Source organism: Protopterus annectens, chromosome 10.part0 (genome assembly GCF_019279795.1).
Source record: "Protopterus annectens isolate FY-2018-M chromosome 10.part0, PAN1.0, whole genome shotgun sequence".
NCBI classification, from domain to species: domain Eukaryota; kingdom Metazoa; phylum Chordata; order Ceratodontiformes; family Protopteridae; genus Protopterus; species Protopterus annectens.
Genome location: NC_056744.1, coordinates 1,760,444,958 through 1,760,467,006, shown reverse-complemented (window position 1 = coordinate 1,760,467,006; position 22,049 = coordinate 1,760,444,958).

Sequence of the window (22,049 nt, the reverse complement as noted above, 5' to 3'; positions counted from 1 at the left end):
CCAGCCTAGTGAGTGGGACATCAGTGTGCCTGACTATAGAGTCACCTATTACTAGTGTGTTAGGTATGTTATTTCACCTTAAGGCCTGTGATTGTGCGGCACACTGATTTTGTGTTTTATGTATTGTCTGGTTTGTGACAGGAAGTGCAGGTTGTTTGGGTGTTTGCTTTGGAGGTCTCTGATGCTTTTGCAGGTTTTTATTTAGAGCCTCCTAGTATGATTTTGTGTATTTATGTGTATTTTTTTGCCAGTGCTGTTTTAGTAGGTCTGTGTGCAGCTGGAGGTGTGGTGCAAGTGTTAACCTTCTCCTCTTGACTGTCTGTTCCAGTCTTGGGTGGAGACAGCATAGCTTCCAGTTTGGCTGTATAGTTGCATCTCTCAAATATGTTAGTGTTTTGTGGTTGGAGGAAAGGGTTGTCTGTGTACATGAGGCAGTTGTAACATTGCCTCAGGATACCCAGATTCACCAGCTGGACTGGAGAGTGCACCTGAAGTTGCCCTTTGGTCATGCCTGAATAATAGGGTGAGCTGGTTAGTCGCTTGGTTGGTGAGGGGTGAATAAAGAGCCTTGCCCTGCTGGGCAATCAGTGTCTGGGTATATTAGTGCTTGCTATTAGGTCTGAGCAAGTGCTGGGCTGTAAGATGCTTTTTTAGTGTTTAGGTTGAGAGTTAGACTAGTTTCAAGGGAAAAACTGAAGAACAGACTTAGTGGAGCCGGGAATAATTTAACCATAGCTAACCGACACTGTGCCATGCGCAAAACCATGCAAACTCATTTTTTATAGTAGGGAAATGAAAAAGATAGAAATTAGCCCAAAATGGCCAATAAACTCTTAACTGCTGGGCTGGAACCACTCCTCCAGGGACAGATAGGTTGCTCAAAGCTCTCCTCTCTCACAGGTGAACAGAAAAACTTCCTTCTATCCAAGTAAGATATGGGTAGCTCAGAAACTAGTATTACAGCTCTGAATTCAGCACTAGCCTGAAAACTGGACTATACTAGCTTAGAAAGGCAGGAAACAAGGAATTTTTTTTGTTTTTTTGTTTTTTTGAAAAGATAAGGCAAAAACAGAAAAATACACTTAAAACAGCTTTAAACGACTACAAACAATCAGAAAAGGCTATCACATTTTAGTGTGTAGCCTACAACAGTTAAGCAAATTATTTAAACAAAAAACAACTTTTTAAAAGTGCAGGCAGTCAAATAAGTACAATATGTGAAAAAAACAAGCTTTTAAATCACAATAAATGCTGGAAAATCTGCGTTAGGCAGAAAACAGTTAAGTACAGCAAGAAAGTACAGAAAACTGATACTTAATCACTCCAAAGTCTCTCTCCTAAGCTAGAAGGCTTGTATCAGTTTAAGGCTTTCTAGTGCTTCCCAGTAGGTTAGTTACAGGAAGGATGGGAAACTAGCGCAGATGTGGTCTTTTAAACCAGAAACTTGAAAGAGATGGACAAACTGTCCAAATGGTCAATAAACTACAATTTCTGGGCCAAGAACCTCTCCTCTCATGGTAGACAGGCTACCTAGTGCTTACCACTCCAACTGATAAGCTAGAAGGCTTTCTTCCAACACAGAAAGGCTTTCAGGGCTCAGAAGCTTACCAGCAGTCCTGGATACAGCAACTCTGTATCTGGACTAGGCTAGTTACAGGAAAGGTGGGAAACAAGCGCAAGTGCGGCTTTTAAACCAGAGCATTGAAAAAGATGGAAAAAAAACTGCCCAAATGACCAACAGCTACAATTTCTGGGCCAGGAACCACTCCTGTTGTGGTAGATAGGCTACCTAATGCTTACCACTCCCACTGATAAGCTAGAAGGCTTCCCTCCAACACAGAAAGGCTTGGGGGGCTCAGAAGCTTCCAAAGAGTCCTGGATACAGTAAATCTGTACCTGGACTAAACTAGTTACAGAAAAGGCGGGAAACAAGTAAAAATGTAGGCTTTTAAGCCAGCAAGTTGAAAGAGATGGAAAACTGCCCAAACAGCCAAATAAACTACAATTTCTGGGCCAAAACTCACTCTTCCCATGGAGGATAGGCTACCTAGTGCTTACCACTCCCACTGATAAGCTAGAAGGCTTCCCTCCAACACAGAAAGGCTTGAGGGGCTCAGAAGCTTACAAAGAGTCCTAGATACAGCAAATCTGTACCTGGACTAGACTAGTAATAGGAAAGGCAGGAAACACGTGCAAACACAGACTTTTAAATCAGAAGGTTAAAAGAGATGGAAAAGCTTCCCAAACGGCCAATAAACTATAATTTCTGAGCCAGAAACCACTCCTTCTGTGGTAGATAGGTTACCTGGTGCTTACCACTCACACTCCCACTGATAAGCTAGAAGGCTTCTCTCCAACACAGAAGGGCTTGGGGGGCTCAGAAGCTTACCAACAGTCCTGGATACAGCAAATCTGTACCTGGACTACACCAGTTATAGGAAAGGCAGGGACCAAACACAAAAAGGGTTTTTAACCAGACAGTAGAAAGAGATGGAAAAACTGCCCAAATGGCCAATGAACTACAATTTCAGGGCCAAAACTCACTCTTCCCATGGTAGATAGGCTACCTAGTGCTTACCACTCCCACTGATAAGCTAGAAGGCATCCCTCCAACACAGAAAGACTTGGGGGCTCAGAAGCTTACCAACAGTCCTGGATAGAGCAAGTCTGTATCTGGACTTGACTAGTTACAGGAAAGGCAGGAAACAAGCTTAGAATTTTTTTTTGTTACAGAAAAGCACTAAAACAGCAGTAAATACAATTCAAATTGTAGTGCAGGCCAGCACACCCGAGTGTGTAGCAACACTACGACAAACACAGTTCAAATAAATGCAATTAAATTAACAAATGACTAAAAAACAAGTGCAGAAGGCAGTAAATTAGAAGGCTACTAACAAGCAGTAATAAGTGCAGAGTAAGAGCGGCTGAACAGATAGCATGCAGAAGAGCAACTAAGACAGTTACAGTAAGAGCAGCTGAATTATATATATATATATATATATATATATATATATATTTTTTTTTTTTTTTTGAGGGAGGGAACAGAGCAGGGGTTGTCCTTCCCAAATGCTCTCTTTGTACACAGTAGGAGTGCCTGAAATATATGATCTCACTGCACTCAATTGAGGGAGAAAATGAGATGGATCCAGAAGAAGTATCCAAATACAAATCTACAAGAGGGGCAGGCAATTTCAAATCCACCAACATTAACACCAAAACAAGAACAGGGAGGGTGGGTGGGAAACTAACTGTAGAGAGACTGCAACAACTTCTGTTGAGTTAATATTCAGTGAAAAACACAAATAAATAAGAGCAGAAAAAAGTGTACATAAATTCACTTATATGTCCAGCTGATTTCAGGTAGATGTTAGCCAGCCAAAGCTCTGATATTAAGCAGAGATAACTCAAAATGTACCACTTATACAATGCAAGACAGAATGTCAGTGATAAGCTGAAACTACCCCCACTGCTATCAATGGCTACACAGAAATTCTAAAAAGTACTCTGTAGAGAGACAGCCACAACTTCAGTTGAGTTAATATTCAGTGAAAAAACAAATAAATAAATTAAATACAGTTCTATATGCAAAAGAGCAGCTAAAGGTGTACTTAAATTCACTTATACTTCCAGCTGATTTCAGGTAGATGTTAGCCGGCCAAAGATTTGATATTAGGCAGAGATAACTCAAAATGTTCCACAAATACAAGGCAAGAGAGAATGTCAGTGATGAGGTGAAACTACTCCTTCTGTTATCAATGGCTACACAGAAATTCTAAAAAGTACTCTGTAGAAAGACAGCCACAACTTCAGTTGAGTTAATATTCAGTGAAAAACACAAATAAATAAATTAAATACAGCACTATATGCAAAAGAGCAGATAAAAGTGTGCTTAAATTCACTTATATGCCCAGCTAATTTCAGGTAGATGTTAGCCAGCCAAAGCTCTGATATTAAGCAGAGATAACTCAAAATGTACCACTTATATAAGGCAAGACAGAAAGTCAGTGATGAGCTGAAACTACTGCTATCAATGGCTATACAGAAATTCTAAAAAGTACTCTGTAGAGAGACAGCCACAACTTCAGTTGAGTTAATATTCAGTGAAAAACACAAATAAATAAATTAAATACAATACTATATGCAAAAGAGCAGATAAAAGTGTACTTAAATTCACTTACACAGCCAGATAATTTCAGGTAGATGTTAGCAGACAAAAGCTCTGATATTAAGCAGAGATGACTCAAAATGTACCACTTATATAAGGCAAGTTATAATGTCAGTGATGAGCTGAAACTACCCCCCACTGCTATCAATGGCTACACAGAAATTCTAAAACGTACTCTGTAGAGAGATGGCCTCAACTTCAGTTGAGTTAATATTTAGTGAAAAACACAAATAAATAAATTAAATACAGCACTATATGAAAAAGAGCAGATAAAAGTGTACTTAAATTTATTTATACGTCCAGCTGATTTCAGGTAGATGTTAGCTGGCCAAAGCTCTGATATTAAGCAGAGATAACTCAAAATGTACCACTTATATAAGACAAGACAGAATGTCAGTGATGAGCTGAAACTACCCCCACTGCTATCAATGGCTACACAGAAATTCTAAAAAGTACTCTGTAGAGAGACGGCCTCAACTTCAGTTGAGTCAATATTTAGTGAAAAACACAAATAAATAAATTAAATACAGCACTATATGAAAAAGAGCAGATAAAAGTGTACTTAAATTCATTTATATGTCCAGCTGATTTCAGGTAGATGTTAGCTGGCCAAAGCTCTGATATTAAGCAGAGATAACTCAAAATGTACCTCTTATATAAGGCAAGACAGAATGTCAGTGATGAGCTGAAACTACCCCCCAATGCTATCAATGGCTACACAGAAATTCTAAAAGGTACTCTGTAGAGAGACAGTCACAACTTTAGTTGAGTTAATATTCAGTGAAAAACAAAAATAAATAAATTAAATACAGTACTATATGCAAAAGAGCAGAAAAAAGTGTACTTAAATTCACTTTTACATCCAGCTGATTTCAGGTATATGTTAGCTGGCCAACACTCTGATATCAAACAGAAATAACTCAAAATGTACCACTTATATAAGGCAAGACAGCATGTCAGTGATGAGCTGAAACTACCCCCCACTGCTATCAATGGCTACACAGAAATTCTAAAAAGTACTCTGTAGAGAGACAGCCACAACTTCAGTTGAGTTAATATTCAGTGAAAAACACAAATAAATAAATTAGATACAGTACTATATGCAAAAGAGCAGATAAAACTGTTCTTAAATTCACTTATACGTCCAGCTGATTTCAGGTAGATGTTAGCCAGCCAAAGCTCTGATACATTTTATTTTAAATTTACATTTGCCATGATTAATGTGGGGGATGGACTGCATGCCTCTCAACTTTCTTGTTCAAGAATTCTGGACATAGCTAAAAAATTTTGGGACAATATCAGGGGCAATTTATAAATATTGCTCTAATTCACTTAAAATGTAATAGAACAACATGTTTGCACCAATATGCAGTTTTTAAATAATAAGAAATGTGAATCTGTAACGTCCGGTACTGCTGACTGTAATCCCCAATGATTTAATAGGGAATCAGGTACAGGGCACAAAATGTAAGCCAAGATTCAATACCAGTAAGGAGTCTTAAGTGATCTCCTGAAATTTAAATAGGGAAGGTGCAAAGCAGATAAGGGCTGAGTCATCAGCATGTTGTACACAAGTTACAAGTCTGGTGTAGGTGTGAAAAAGTTAAGTGGAAATCACCTATGTGGAGAATGCCAACAGATTCTGTTTGGAATGCTGAGAGATACTGTAGCCATTTAACTGCCTGTTAACTAGAAAGGCAACTTGGAAATTAAAACATACTTCACAAACTGAATAAACATAAAAAAGCAACCGATGTAAGAACACCACAAACTCTCTTTATTAAGCGCTTTTCATCCAGCACAGTGGCTGGACTTCATCAACTAGAAAGGCAGCTATGGAACCAGGAAAGAAGGAACAGACTGAAACCAAGAGAGGTAATTTTATAGAGAAGTTTTTGGTATGACTGTGTCAGACTCTTTTGGATAAGTCAAAGAAAATTGAGAAGACTGAGTTACCTTCATTTCTGTTTGACTTAATAATGTGACTGAAATTAAAAAGAGTAGTTGTAAGTACTGTGGTTAGCTCTGAACCAGGTTGGGTTTCAGAAAGGAGATTGTTGGTAAAAAATTGCATGAGCTGGGTATGCATGTATTTCTCTTTTACTTTTATATATTTTATTTTGAACTTGTTAACCAGGATAAAGTACTGATCCCAGTGGACCTATTTCAGTCTGAACTTGGGGTAAACATAAAGGACACATGATATTATGTACATAATGAATGACAAAATGCAGTATATACACATATTATATTCCAAGTGAGCATATATTATATACAAATTGAATATCATAGCTTATGTGACGATGTGTGTTATTGCCACCTATGCCAGGAGAAGTATGGCAATGGATCTGTAACATATGCCAGCACAGCTAGCTGGAATTTTTTAAAGAATTACATGCATTTGTATATCAAACTTATTTGTTCAGATTGTGTTGAAAATGTATTTGTAAAGTTGCTTGTGTTAAAATTGTATCAACAGTGTGTCCTGCTTGATGGAGGAAGAAATATACATGCACTAATGTAACTGTTGAAATGAATATATTGCAACAGAGGACACTGGAAGAGAAGAGTTTAATCACAGTCCAGCTCAGCTAAGTTTGAAAATGTTTCTGAAATTAAATTACCTGGTTTAGGCCATAAAGATTGTACCTTACAGTTCTCATTGTAGCCAGTGACAAAAGTCTGTACTAGGAAGCTTTCGGTATTTCTTTAGCAGTAAACTAATTGCTACTCTGGAAGGGTAGAAGTTTGAAATTGTTTTATGACTTCCAGAAACTGCAACAGATCTGAACAAAACTCTGTGTGTGTGTGTATTATTGATATATATGTGCTAAATCCTGGCAGTTTTTAGCAATGGGATAGCATGGGAACCAGATGTCAGATGACTAGATGTGTGTGATGTCATTCCATAATCTAGGACAAAAATGATGTTTTAATAACAGATGAGAGTGAAGTCATTGTAGTCTGTTTTTGGAACCTAAAAAAGAAGGACCCCTCACCTACTTCATCTTGCCTTGCTCTAGTAAGTGAAGCAGGGAAAGGTAATTCTCTATATCAGTCAGAAAAATATAGTGAGATTAGTTAAATACTGCTTTTCTGTGTCTGTGTGAATCTATGCATCTGTGTTATTTTAATATTTCCTGTCACTGAAACTCTGGGGTTTATTGTAAATAGATATTTAGTATTTTCATGTTCTTTTATGATTTATTATTAAATACATTTAAACTTTTCATTGTTGCTGGCCTTTTAGAAAATATTTTAACATTTGATAGTGCTCATAACTATTGGATGAATCTGAGGCCACCCCTGAAAGCCTTACTGCATCGGTCAAAACACTACTATTTGTATTAATATTAATTTCACTCAATATAATTGGGTTCCCTTGTAATATCCTTAGAGTAACTGGCTTTGGAGTGTCTGGTGGCAGTAACTACTTTATAATCTGGGCAGAAGAGGGCATAGCAAGTAAATCTGTGCCAGCCTTTCCCAGTTGTGTGTGTGTGTGTGTGTGTGTGTGTGTGTGTGTGTGTGTGTGTGTGTGTGTGTGTGTGTGTGTGTGTGTGTGTGTGTGTGAGTGTGTGTGTGTGTGTGTGCAAATCAACTCTCAAAGAGTATGTGTGCAAGCTGCTTGGAGCAGGGCCACAAAGCATTGGTTTCACACAGAGAGTGATAGAGGACCTGGCTTGGTCACTCAGCTGAGGACTCAACTATAAAGCTGTGCCAGTGGGGAGTCTTACTGGAGATCTAGAGAGAGAGAGAGAAACAGAGAGAGAGAGAGAGACTGAGAGAGAGAGTGAGAGAGAGACCCAGGCCCCAGACTGAGTGTCTTCCCTTTGTGCTCTTAAGGGAAATTGTGCTTGATGCAGAGAGCTGCATCTAGAAATACTGTGTGTATCTATTTTAAGTCCAAGTGAACATCCTTCTCCAGTGTCAGTAGTGAAGATTCAGGCTCCTTGATTGCTGGCCCAGAGAGGGGACATCACATATTGGTGAGCAGTGGTGTGGATATTAATTTAACTTCTGTAGCCTGTAAGCAGTTGTCACTGAAGGTGTGTACTCTCAAGCAGCCACAATATGAACATACATAGTTTCATTTCACAACAGCTTTATTTATGTATTTATTTATTTATTTATTTTTGTTAGTTTAGTTTATTCCGGGAAAGCAGGCAAAGATGTCAGCAGAGGATTATGGCAAGCTGACAAAGAAGCAGTTGGCCAAGGTGTGCAAAGCCAAAGGACTGGTATATGCCAACCTGATTAAAGAGGAAATTATTTCAGCCTTAGTAGCAGCTGAGAACAGCAACCAGGAGGGTAACCATTCTGGTAATGGGAATTTGCAGCCCTCAGAAACAGGACAGTTCATCTTTTCCTCAAGAGGACTTAAAAATCTGTCCTGAGTTAAATAGACTTGAACTGCAGATCAAACATTTGGTATTAGAATCGGCAAATAAACTACAGCATTTGGAAGTTGAAGAAAATGAGAAGGAGATGGAATTAGAATCAGCAGCGAGACTGTGGCATTTGGAGGCTGAACAAAATGAAAAACAGCATCAACATGAGAGGGAGATGCTGACTCTTCACCAGGGTCAAGGAGGTAATGTGGAAGGGAATAACCGAACACCAGAAACAATAAAGGTCAGTATATTTCTTCCACAATTTACAGACAGTGATAATTTGAGTTTTATTCACATTTTTGAAAGAACATGTAAACAGTATAATGCTGACCATGGGTTCTGGGTACATTTCCTGATCCCCTTACTCCATGGTAAAGCTGTAACTGCTGTTGCTAAATTGTCTGATATTGATTGTTTAAATTATGACAAAGCAAAGCAACGTTTACTTGAATGCTTTAAGTTAACACTGAAGCTGACAGACAAAAAGTTTCATGAGCATAGACACAAGGCAGATAAAAGTGTGTGTGATTATATTGCTGACTTAAGCACTTATTTTCATAGATGGATGAGTGGGTGTCAGGTAACCACATTTGAAGGGCGAACAGACCTTTTGGTGAGGGAACAATCCCTTAACACTTTGCCTGAGGACATGAGAATTTGGTTGGCAGTTGAGAGTGTAACTCTGCAGATGAGCTGGGGAAAAGGGGATTTCTACTTTGCAAGCAGGGCATCACTGCACAGGAAAGGGATACTCAGTGCTTCACATGGATATAAGGGAACTCTTGGTGGGCAACTTAAACCACCCCAACAAAATCCGCCAATAACAGGGGAAGCCACTAGTTCAGGTACACAGCCAGGATCAAGGGTTAAATGTTTTAAATGTAACCAGTGGGGCCATGTATCATATAGATGTCCATGTAGGCAAGGTGGGAACAAAGGATGGGGGAGCCAGCAAGTGGGAATAACAGTATACCGGTGGTAAGATGTCAGAGACAACAGGGATACCAAACTATCACCAGAGGTTATATCCTATCTTAATGGATGGAAAACAGGCCACTGCTAAGAGAGACACAGCCTCTGACATAGCCATCATGAAGCCTGCAGTGGTTAAAGAGGAGCAGTATTTGCTTGGGTAGTCCACTCCAGTCAGAGCTTTAGGAGGGACCCCATTCCAAATGCCTTTGGCCAGGGCTCACCTTAAGTGGAAGGGTGGGAATGGAAGCAATCGAATAAGTGTGTTTGAGGATATCCCTGCAGATGTCATGATAGAGAATGATTTTAATAATGCAGTACCTTGTCTGCATGCAATTACATGCAGTCAGGCCTGGAGACAGATGTATGGGGATGGTAGCCTGGGGGAGACTCAGACAGACCACACACCTGAAGCCAGGGCTGGTGAGGTGGCTATTTCAGGGAGGGAGCTACCTTGTAGCTGTGAGCCTGAAGGTGAACCACACTGCTGGTAGGTACTGATGTTCCCTTGGACAGAGTGACTGCAAGGGCAGATGTGAATAGTAGTACCCAGGCTGACAGTGAGGCACCGCTGTCAGAGGATACCAGACTTCCTGTGGAAGGGGAGCTGGGAAGGGTTACAAAGAGAGAGTTGAGACAGGCTCAGCTCTCAGACCCTAAACTAAGAGGCTTGAGGGATGTAGCTAGGGAGGCACCTGAGTTGCAAGGAAAAGAGGAGTCTGTATACTGGAACAAAGGGTTACTGTATAGAGAGTGGACCCCTGAGGGAGGGCTAGAGCATGAAGTAATACAGCAGTTTGCAGTGGCTAAAGCCTAGGGTCTGGCACTTCTAGCCATAGCCCATGACATTCCATTTGCAAGTCATGTGGGCATAAAGTGTATCAAGAGATGTATTATGCAGAACTTTTATTGGCCTGGGATTGCAAGGGATGTAACAGGGTACTGCAGGACCTGTGAGAAGTGCCAGAAAGTAGGCAAGGCAAGAGACAATGTAAAGGCTCCTTTGATGCCTTTACCAGTGATTGAGGAGCCATTTCAGAGGGTAGGTATGGATATTGTGGGGCTTCTGAGTACCCCAAGTTTCACAGGGAAGTAGTATATTCTGGTGGTAGTAGATTATGCTACTAGATACCCTGAGGCAGTGGCTCTGTTCTTCATCGAGGCAGAGAAGGTAGCAAATGCTTTGTTAGAGATTTTCAGCAGGGTAGGTTTCCCAAAAGAAATACTGACTGACAGAAGTGCCAATTTCATGTCAGACCTGTTGGCTTGTCTGTAGAAGCACTGTGGGGTGAAACACCTAAAAAACGCCCCTTCCATCCCCAGACTAATAGTCTTGAGGAGAGGTTAAACTCTACATTAAAGACAATGCAACAGGCATTTGCAAACCAGTTTAAGAGAGTGGAACAAATATTGTCCCCATCTGCTGTTTGCAAACACAGAGGTATGCCAAGAATCCACACATTTTCACCCTTTGAGTTGCTGTATGGGCATAGGATGAGGTGGCCTTTATATCTGACTCGTGATGAGTGGGAAGGTGAGTTTGAATCCCACAAGGGGTCTGTTGTGCCATATGTCTTAAACTTTAGGACAAGGTTTAGGAAGCTCATGGGCTTGGTCTAGAAGAACCTGGTAGAAGCCCAACAACAGAAAAAGGTCTGGTATGACAGGAATGCTCAAGCCTGAGAGTATGCTGTGGGTCAGGAAGATATGGTTGTCATTCCTGTCAGATACAATAAGCTGAAGGCAACTTGGGAGAGACCCTTCAAAGTGGCAAGAAAGGTAATTGATGTTAACTACATGGTAGAACTGGTAGGCAGGAGGCAGGGGCACATATTGTACCATGTTAACATAATGAAGCCTTACCATGATAGGGAGGCCCTGGTGCTGAGTATTTGCAGTAGGAGGCAGGAGGAGTCTGATGAGGATCTATGGTTACATTGAACTAGCCAGCAAAATGTCAAGTTACTAAGGTGGAGCCTAGGGCTGCAGGGATATTACATGACAGTGCAGCACTGTAGTGGAGTCAGCAATGCCAAGGCAGATGGGATCTCAAGACAGGGTATAGGTTAGTGTATTCCCAGACAGGCTCATTCCTCTCAAGTAACATTTCTCAAGGGTCACTTGAAAAACTAGCTTGAGTCTTCAAAGAGGGGAGAGCTGTGACAATGTGAGTTATTGCCAGCTATGCCGGGAGAAGTAGGGCAGTGGATGTGTAACATATGCAAGCACAACTAGCTGGAATTTTGTAAAGAATTACATGTCATTTGTATATCAAACTGATTTGTACAAATGCTTGTGTTGAAAATGTATTTGTAAAGTTGCTTGTGTTAAAAATGTATCACTGGTGTGTTCTGCTGGACAGAGGAAGAAATATACTATAGTGATTGCTGAAATTAATATATTGTAACAGAGGATACCGGAAGAGAAAAGGTTAATCACAGTCCAGCTGCAGCTAACTTTGAAAACTGTTCTGAAATTAAATTACCTGGCTTAGGCCTTAACAATTGTATCTTACAGTTCTCAATGCAGCCAGAGATAAAGAGTCTGTAATACGAAGCTTTCTGTATTGTCCTTGGTAGTAAACTAATTGCTACTCTGAAAGGTTAGAAGTTTGAAATTGTTTTATGACTTCCAGAAGCTGCAACAGATCTGGGCAAAATGTTATGTGTGTGTATTATTGATACATATGTGCTAAATCCTGGTAATTTCTAGCAATGGGGAAAGCATGGGATCCAGAAGTCATATGACCAGACATATGTGATGTAATTCTGTAATCCAGGATAAAAATGATATTTTGATATCAGATGAGAGGGAAGTCTCATTGCAGTCTGTTTTTGGAACTGACAAAGAAGGACTCCTCACCTACTTCATCTTGACTTGCTCTAGTAAGTGAACAAGGGGAAAGTAATTCTCTAGATCAGTCAGGAAATATAGTGAGATTAGTTAAGTACTGTTTTTCTGTATCTGTGTAAATCTGTTCATTTGTGTTATTTTAATATTTCCTGTGGCTGAAACTTTGGGGTTTATTGTAAATAGATGTTTAGTATTTTCATGTTCTTTTATTAGTTATTATTAAATATATTTAAACTTTTCAATGTGGCTGGTCCTTTAGAGGATATTTTAACCTTTGAGAGTCCTCATAACTATTTGGTGACTCCGTGGCCACCCCTGAAAGCTTTACTCTATCGGTCAAAACACTACCATTTGTATTAACATTAATTTCACTCAGTATAATTGGGTACCCTTCTAAGAGCCTTAGAGTAACTGGCTTTGGAGTGTCTGGTGGCAGTAACTACATTATAGTCTGAGCAGAAGGGGGCATACCTAGTAAGTCTGTGCCATCCTTTTCTAGGTGTGTGTGTGTGTGTGTGTGTGTGTGTGTGTGTGTGTGTGTGTGTGTGTGTGTGTGTTTAAATCAAATCTCAAAGAGTGTGTCAGCTGCTTGGAGTAGGGTCACAAAGTACTGGTTTCACAGAGACAGTGGTGGAGGACTTGCCTTGGACACTCGGCTGAGGACTCACCTCTATAGTTGTGCCAGTGGGTAGTCTTAATGGGGATCTGGAGAGAGAGAGAGAGAGAGAGAGAGAAACCCAGGCCCCAGACTGACTGTTCCCTGTGTGCTCTTAAGGGAAACTGTGCTTGATGCAGAGAGCTGCATCTGGAAATACAGGGTGTATCCATTTTTGTTTCAAGTGAACATCCCTCTCCAGTGTCAGTGGTGAGAATTCAGGCTCCTTGATTACTGTCCCTGAGTGGGGATGTCATAGCTAGCTTGAAGGTAAAAGGCAATAGATAAATGAAATATAGAAATTGACTCACAAAACACAATATATACGTGCATATTATATATATATATATATATATATATATATATATATATATATATATATATATATATATATATATATATATATATATATATATATATATATATATATATATATATATATATGTATACATGGAACAACTAGTCACCATCCCCACAAGAGGAGAAAACATACTTGATCTCATCATCACGAACATGGGATCAAAATGTTCAACACCGGAAGTATACCCCTCACTGGTGAGATCAGATCATAAACTAATCTCGCTGGAGGTCCTCATCCTGCCCCCACCTGAAACAAAAAAGACCACAGTGAAAAACTTCTCAAAAGCCGATTTCACACTTCTAAAAACTAGTGTGGTCTCCTTTAAGGCCCCTGAGCCAGTGGTAAACATTACTTAAACCGCTGAATCACTTACAAATGCCTTCTACCAGCACCTACAGGACTGCATGGATCAGGCAATCCCAAACAAAACTAAGACTCTCTGTACCAAAGGCAAGCATCCAGTCTGGTGGACCCCAGCCATAAACAAGCTCTACAACAAAAGGAGGAAGCTACTACAAGATAGAGCAAAATCCTTGAAAGGTAAGACACCTTTGATCATTATAAGTAAAAAACTAAGAGCTCTCATAAAATCATCCAAGGCAAATTTTGAGAGAAAAATCACCAAGGACTCTAAAGACAATCATAAGGCCTTCTTTAGCTATGTTAGAAACCTAGGAGGAAACTCCCAGATATGCTCAGAATTAGTTCAAAATGATTTGAAAATTACTGAACCTACACACATTGCCAACATACTGGCTGACAGGTTCAGTGCAAACTTCTCCCCCCCAAAAGGAGAGATATCTATTCCAGAGGATTGTAGCCCCCCAAACATCTCCAACGCCCAGGTGAGAACTGCCCTCACTAAGGCAAAAATCACAGCATCCATGGGACCGGATGGTGTCCCCGGCTGTGTGCTTCACGAACTCAACGAGGAATTAAACCCACAGTTAGGACAGCTGTTTAATCTTAGCCTCACCTCAGGATACGCACTCAAGGAGTGGCGCACGGCGACTGTGGTCCCACTTCATAAGGGCGGTGCCTCCACAGACCCTGGAAATTACCACCCCATTAGCTTGACAAGCCTTATCTGCAAAGCCATGGAGAGGATCATAATGGAACTCATAAATAAAGACAGGGAACTTGCAGACTTTGGATCCAACCCAGTTTGGCTTTGTCAAAGGCAGATCCTGCCTCTTAAACTTGGTTGACTTTTTTGAGACAGTCACCAAGGCCATTGATGAGGAAAGGCAGTCCATACAGCCTACCTCGACCTGGCAAAGGCCTTGACACAATACCCCACTCAGGTATCATCGAAAAACTCATCAGCTTGAATGTAAACCCATACATCACAAGATGGGTTGCAAACTGGCTAAGTGACAGAACCCACAGGGTCAGAGTTGCTGGAGCCATGTCAGACTCAAAGCCTGTCACAAGTGGTGTTCCACAGGGCTCAGTCCTGGGTCCACTCTTGTTCGGCATCTACTTTTCTGAAGTACAAGCAAACACAGGAGGGTTATGGCTGACAAAGTTTGCAGATGACTGCAAACTGGCCATAGTCGAAAACACATCTGACACAGATATCCTCCAGAAGGGCCTCACAGAAACGGATAACTGGTGCCAGAGCCATGGCCTGAAGTTAAACGCCAAAAATGCATAGTCATACCCTTCGGGAAAAACAAGGTTACCCCTAGCTACCATATAGGTGGCAATCCACTGAGCACAGAAAAAGTCATCAGGGATCTGGGGACCCAGGTTGACAGTAGCCCTTGCGTTGACACTCATGCTGCTAAAGTAGTTAGGAAAACCTTCTATATCGCCCACCTGATCATGAAGGGATTCACATCTAGATCAAGGGAGGTCATTGTCCCCTGTACTCATCACTCATTAGACCTATGATTGAGTACAATGCCCCGTTTGGAATGTATCTGACCAGACACCTGCTGCAGCTTGAAAGGCCCCAAAAGTTCCTCACCAAAAGGATAAAGGGTCTCAAAATATGTCTTATGCTGCCCGACTGAAAGAACTCCAGCTCTATTCAGTCTCATACCGCTTGCTCAGAGGTGACCTGTGCCTGACATATAAGGCCATGTCAAACCCAGATTTGATGAATATGCTTCACCTCAAAAAATCTAGATCCCTCAGAACTACAAGGGCAGGAGACTTAAACCTTGACACGGTTATAAATAGAACGTGCTGGAGGGACAGATTCATCACCCAGAGACTCCCTGTGCTGTGGAACAAAATCCCGGTACATGTGAGGCAGAGCACCTCGCTGGCCTTGTTCAAGAGGAATCTTGACCAATGGATGGGAGATCGCAGATATACCACAGGGATTACTTCAGTGTCACTGCTTGACAGAGGCACAGCAAAATGATAGGCATAGTTTTTATTCAAACTAAAGGGGTGGCGAAAGCCACATAACTATGGGCTAGGCTTATAAATGCCCTTGGGCAGATAGCCTAGTATGAACCTATGAACCTATGAACCTATATATATATATATATATATATATATATATATATATATATATATATATATATATATATATATGTATTGGACTATAAAGGATGTTTTCCAAATGGAGGGGAAACAGTTTTTACTTACTGATGTCTTGATCAGAATGGAAAGTGAGAAGACAAATATATTGCATCAATTTTTAGAAAACTGGTGGGAAGATTCTCAGCAGCCAGAGTTGCTGGCTTTAGTTTGCCTAGTGACTTTCCCGCAATAGTGGATAGAATGTGATGAAGCCTAAATAAGTGCAAGTAGTTTTCAACTATGGTGGGAAATGTCAGGGAAGAACTGGGGTGGTCATCAATCAGGTGTAGGGTGGTCTGGATAAAGTGTGAGTTGAATGACAATGAAGTCTTTATTCTCAGTGGTAGAAGCCCGGGGAAAATATGGTGGTATGGCCTGGATGTAGTAGCTTTTTTTAGGGATGCCCAGAAACATTTGTGATTACTTTGTTGCTCTTGTTGGAGGCTGATTTAGTAATTGTTCATTTGTTTTGACAGTTTCTGTGGTGAGGATTCTGAGATGTTGAAACTTCTGAAAGTTATGTTCAGTTTTAGTTAGGTACTATTCCTTCCAAGCTTTGTCCTTTTTAGCATTAGCTGTTTAGTCTCTGTTGATAGCCTTAAAGCTGCATTACAGTTTACCATTTTTTCTTCTTACGGGGGCTAAATTATGTAGAATTTTCAGAAAAGTGTCATGAGAGACTATTTCATCCAGAGGCATAATTCTTAATATATTTCAATTGTAGTGAGACAGAACTGAGATGAATTGGTCTTTATCAAATTTGGTTAGGTTACAAATTACTTGTGTAGGTGGGCAATATTGCTTCCTTATGGGCAATATTGCTTCCTTATGGCATAGTTGGGATGTATTTGCTTAAGACTGTCTGGGAAGCAACTGTAAGATTTTGCTTTGTTATGATAGTTAGCTATAATCCAATATTGGATGGATTCTCTGTTTGTATTTTTGTTGAGCCTGGTAGTGGACTTTATAAGCTTGATAAATGCATATAAGCTTACTGAATGTTTGGGGTTGTCCTTATTAATGGATTGGCAGACAGTGTTAAGATCCCCTAAAAATCATTGTTTTGTGAAGGATGCTATCAAGCATCCAGTGCAGGATATTTAGAGGGGGAATATTATTACCTTGTGAGATATACAGGGCTGAGATGTATTTCTTCTGGGGTTAATATTCAGGTTGACAAGTGTTAGTAGTTTAGTGACATGGAATTTGGGAAGAGTTAGTGGGAATGGAGGATTTCTAAAGTGTTTTTGTAAAGGATTACCACTAAACCTGCCTCTTTGTGTTTCCTATCCATTCTGGATATGTTGAAACCAAGGGGAATAATTTAATTGTCACGTATTTACAACTAGTATATCTGGGGACTGAAAAGCTAGACACACACTGATGTCCTGAGATTTGTTACAGATGCTTCTTAGAGTCATGTTAAACAGGAGTAACTTTGATTCAGGTGAAAACAGAGAAACTGAGTTGGCCGTGTTGGATGGTATGGAGGTAGCTGCAGTGGGAACATGGGTTTGAGAAAGTTTCAAGGTGGAAGTGATGTTTAAGGTGGAAGTGATGTTTGAGGAGGTGAAGAGGCACTTTCATTTGAATTTTAAGTTTTGGTGTTGGATATTGTTAATTTTAGATTTACTGGGCCTTTAAAAGCAGAGATCAGAACATGCTGAGTGGTAGAGGCTAAGAGATACAGTGAAAGAGAAGGGACAGGAGTTATGGTGTAGTGTGTGAAGGCTTGTGATGGAGGAGAGATTTGGTGTGTGAGCACAATGATAAGAAAGGAGGTATGTGAGAGAAATGAGCATGCAAGGTAGCAGCACCTGAAGTAATAACATGGTGAACGAGGTGAAAGATGAACGAGCTAAGGAATATCATTTCACAAGCAATCAGAGGGTCATAGTTCAGTCAGTGAAGAAATGTGTAGCTTACTGGTGCTTTAGAAGGGGTATGTTAGGGGTACGTTACGAATTATTAGTGGAAGGCAGGGTTCTGAAGAGTAAACAGAGTGGTTATGGTGTCAACAGTGAGTGGCGAGAGGGGTCCGATTGCAGTGATTGTTAGAGTGTGCACAGAGCAGGGATGAAGCAGGATATTGTTTTGGTTGTCTGCAGAAGCTAAGAGTAGATTACTGAGGAAGGCAGCAGTGAAGGAGTTGGGGGTTTGGCGTTGAGTGGCATAGTAAGTGAAGGGCTAAACTGGGAAGAGGTTGGTTGACAGAATTCTGAGAATTTAGCAAAGGATTTGATAGAATGAAATGGGGTAATGATGTAAGGGTAAGGATTCTTAATCTGAATGCATAATGCTCAACTGCCATCTTACTTTTGACTACTCTGTCTTTTTTATAAGTCACCCTCTCCAGTGCTTTCATTTAGTAGGACAATTAGTAGGACAAGAGTTTGATACCCCGTACTGCCCACTGTTGTGAGTGCCCCTTTTGTTCTTGTGCACTAGCATTAGAATGCCTATTCTGCAGTCATCTGGGATACGTCTTTCTCTCCATATTATGAGTACCATCAAGAGGCATTTCTCCCAGAATGCACCCAGTATCTGGATCATATCTGTAGTGACCTTCTGCTTTTCCTGACTTGGTTTCTCCTTACTGCTGTGTTGCTTCTGCTAGGTTGGCTTTTTCCACTTTCACTGAAGGTTGTTCATGGAGCAGCACACCTTCTGTAGGTTTTTCTTCACTCAGAAGCTGCTTGAAGTACTCCTTACATCTGCCTTTGATGTCTTCTGGATCAGTGTGTTGCTAGCATCCCTTATGAGCAGTGTCGGATGACTATCTTTTTCATCTTTCTGTCTTTGCTAGGAACCTGATTGAGTTTTTTGTGCCATCTGCTAAGTCGCTTTCCAGAAGTTGGTAGAATTCCTCTGATCCTTTGTTCGTTGCCATTCCAGCTACTTTCTTAGCCTCTTAGTAGCCAGTAGTGCCTCTTAACCTGGGAGTACCTGCTTTAATTGCTGACTAAATCAAGTTCGGACATGGGTGCCCTTGTGGAAATAAAGTAACCTCTTATTTAATGCTCTTTTCTTGTTTTTTAACCACCTTTATTAAATTATCCTTTAAGATGTAAGCACACGTGCATTAATTTGATAAGAAAACAAATCATATTAACAGTTTCTTTTATTTTCATGCTTTATACCTTACATATATGTTTTCTTTCTTTTAACAGTTAGAATTTACTTCAGCATTTCATAAATTGCTTATTTCCTGCCTTCCTTTAAACATAACTCCTGAACATTATTCTGGATGTACCATTCATAGAAATCCCATTTATTTCTATGTAATTTGGTCATTTCCCTTTCTAAAGATCGCCCTTCCAATTACAATTAGTTTAGATTTTGATTTCATTTTCCTAGTACTTGTTTTGTTGGCAGCCAATAGCATTAAACTTAATAATGCATTACTACGTCTAGACAATTCAGATCCTGCTTCATAGCTCAAAAGAACTGTTTCCTTTGTTACAGCCATTTTCTTCACCAACATTTCTGACAACAGTACTCTGTAGGGAATTTTTTAAATCTGCCATTGAGTTACACTCCCAAAAACATGCTTCCAGTTACCAGTCTCTTTTCCAACACACTTCCAGCATTTGCTATCTACCCGAGCAAAAGTTTTTTCAGGAGCCATACAGATGTCCTACTGCTGTCCCTTGGCTCTAAGTGGCCACCATACTAATGGTAGGATAGACTGAGTTTGCTGTAATTGGGTGATCACCATGGCTAATACTCTAACACTGATATTTAGTTTTGATATTTTGGATTCGTAGACTACATTGAACATTTTGAAAAGGTAACTAAACATGTTACACTGTTTGTCGAGACAATACCTATCCATACAACCTGCTCTCCTTATGGAAGCTTTAACTCAGGTTCAGTTCTGAGACAGAAGATACCTGTCATGTACTGTTTTTCAGACAGATGTCCCAAGTCTCTCTCACTCATTTCATTAAAATTGGCTGTTATATTAACAGCACACCCCTTAAAAAATTATGCAGTGCTTAATTTCCTACACCTTCTCTGATGGCGCGGGGGGGGGTGGTATTTACTCAAACTGACAACGTAAGTGATTGAAATGGTGTGATACACTGTATAACTTTGTGTTTTATTTGTGTAGCTGTTTTATTAGTGCACTTTAAGAGGAAGGCTGAAATGTTAGTAAGTTACACTTTACAGTGCAGGGTTTGAGTACCTCCGCCTCCATTTATTTGACTGACTGAACAGATGACACCAGACTGTGTTCCTCTGTTGTGACTGAAATGGTATAATATATGGCAGACGTTTACTTTGTATCTCTGTAACTGTTTGGTTAGTTCACATTAGGATTAAGGCTGAGCTCTTATGCTTTACCTTGTAGTACAGGGTTTGATTCCTCCACTTCCCTGTCTGACACATGACTTAACCAGACAGTACTCCTGTATTGTGGCAGAAATGGGTTCGTGTGGATCAGTGTACTTCTTCATAAAAAATAAAAATACCTTGTCACTAACTGTAGTTAGAACATACAAAAAATAAATTGCCTTCCTGAAGTATGCACACCACAGAACTTACAGGCTCCTGGTTGTTTCATCTGATGTTCCTTGCTGTGTAATTCTCCTGAGTTTTATTTAAGGACCAAAGGACTAATTTCGCTCATGAGGCAAAGTAAATTACAGCAAGGAGTTCCAGTGTTACAGGAGTAAATTTTATGGTGGGCACAGTGTGAATGACAGAAGCTGCTTCTTTGTACAGGCAATGGTATGTATTGGGTATGTGCCCACTAAGAACCACTGGTGACAGAAGACATCATCTGTCACTAATATGGAGTGTAAGAGTTAAAATTATGATCTGATTAGTGAAGAGGAATAAGTTCTAGTTTTTAGCTGCATTTCCAGGAAAGGAAGGGTGGGGCTAGCCCTACTCAGAAATGTCTTGCCTGTAGCATAAGATTTGTACTAACAGTTTCCTTTTGTCGAACACAGGGCACTGAAGTTCATCTGGTGGTCGTCTGTATGGCCTAATTTCACTATGATTTGAGGTGTGCCTGCTGCTTCCAGTTCAGGCCTCCTGTGGAAAGTGCCTCTATTATTTTCCTTTTTCTGTGTTTCATAATACTCGCTGATCAAGAGGTATGAGTCAGGGACGATGTACTAAGCAGGAAGCTTTAACATACATACATACATTTTTTGTTAGGTCAAAGTATATCATTTGAGCATTGCAGCTTCTTGGACTTGTTAAAGTTAAAATATGTCTGAGTACTGTTACTACTTTTGTGTAATGTCTAGACATTTACTTTGAGCCCTATTGCCACCCATATTTATTCAGACTAATTTAATTTGTGGCTCTGCATCTACTTGCCCTGCTTAAGGCGTGTGTGTATGCAATTGTATTACTTGTACCTCTTTTATTTTAAACAAGAAACATCTTTATTAAATTATCACTTATGACATAGGCAATTATGAATTTTTATAAATGAAAACAAACCATATTGACATAATCTTAGTTTCAAGCATTATATGTCACAAACCATACTGAACTGATTTTGTTTACAAACATTATACATTACTTATAATCTACCATTGAGAACAAACATTCCGCATTGCTGCTAACCCTTTATCTGTGCACTTATTGGATACTTTTCATAAAAGAAATCGATTTTTCTGTGAAGTCAGGATAAGGGCTTTGCTGATATTTGTACTGGTTAAAGTCGAAATGTTTGTATTGCTGCTGCTAGTAACTTACTTGTACAGTTAGGTGCTCGTTATAATTCACTGATGACAAAAAACAGTAAAGAAAATGGTTCTGAGTGAACCAACATGTTTCCATTAATGAAAAAGAGACCTTTTTCTTTATAATACTTGTAGTACTTAAGAAGTTGATTATTTCTAAATGTTTAACTGAAGGATATCTTCTAGCACATGGGGCATGTACGTACTGCTAGTTGTGTGGTTGTTCCACTAGCAAGGGTCTGAAATCGGGTCCCTATCAGCATCTCGAACTCTGACAATATCGAATTTGATATTGCCACATCAAGAATGACAAAAGTGCAGAACATCGAACAGGAAAATGGAATTCTCTGTAAGGGGAGATTTCCGTTTACCTCAATGTAGTGCGGTCTCGGATTTGGTATATTTA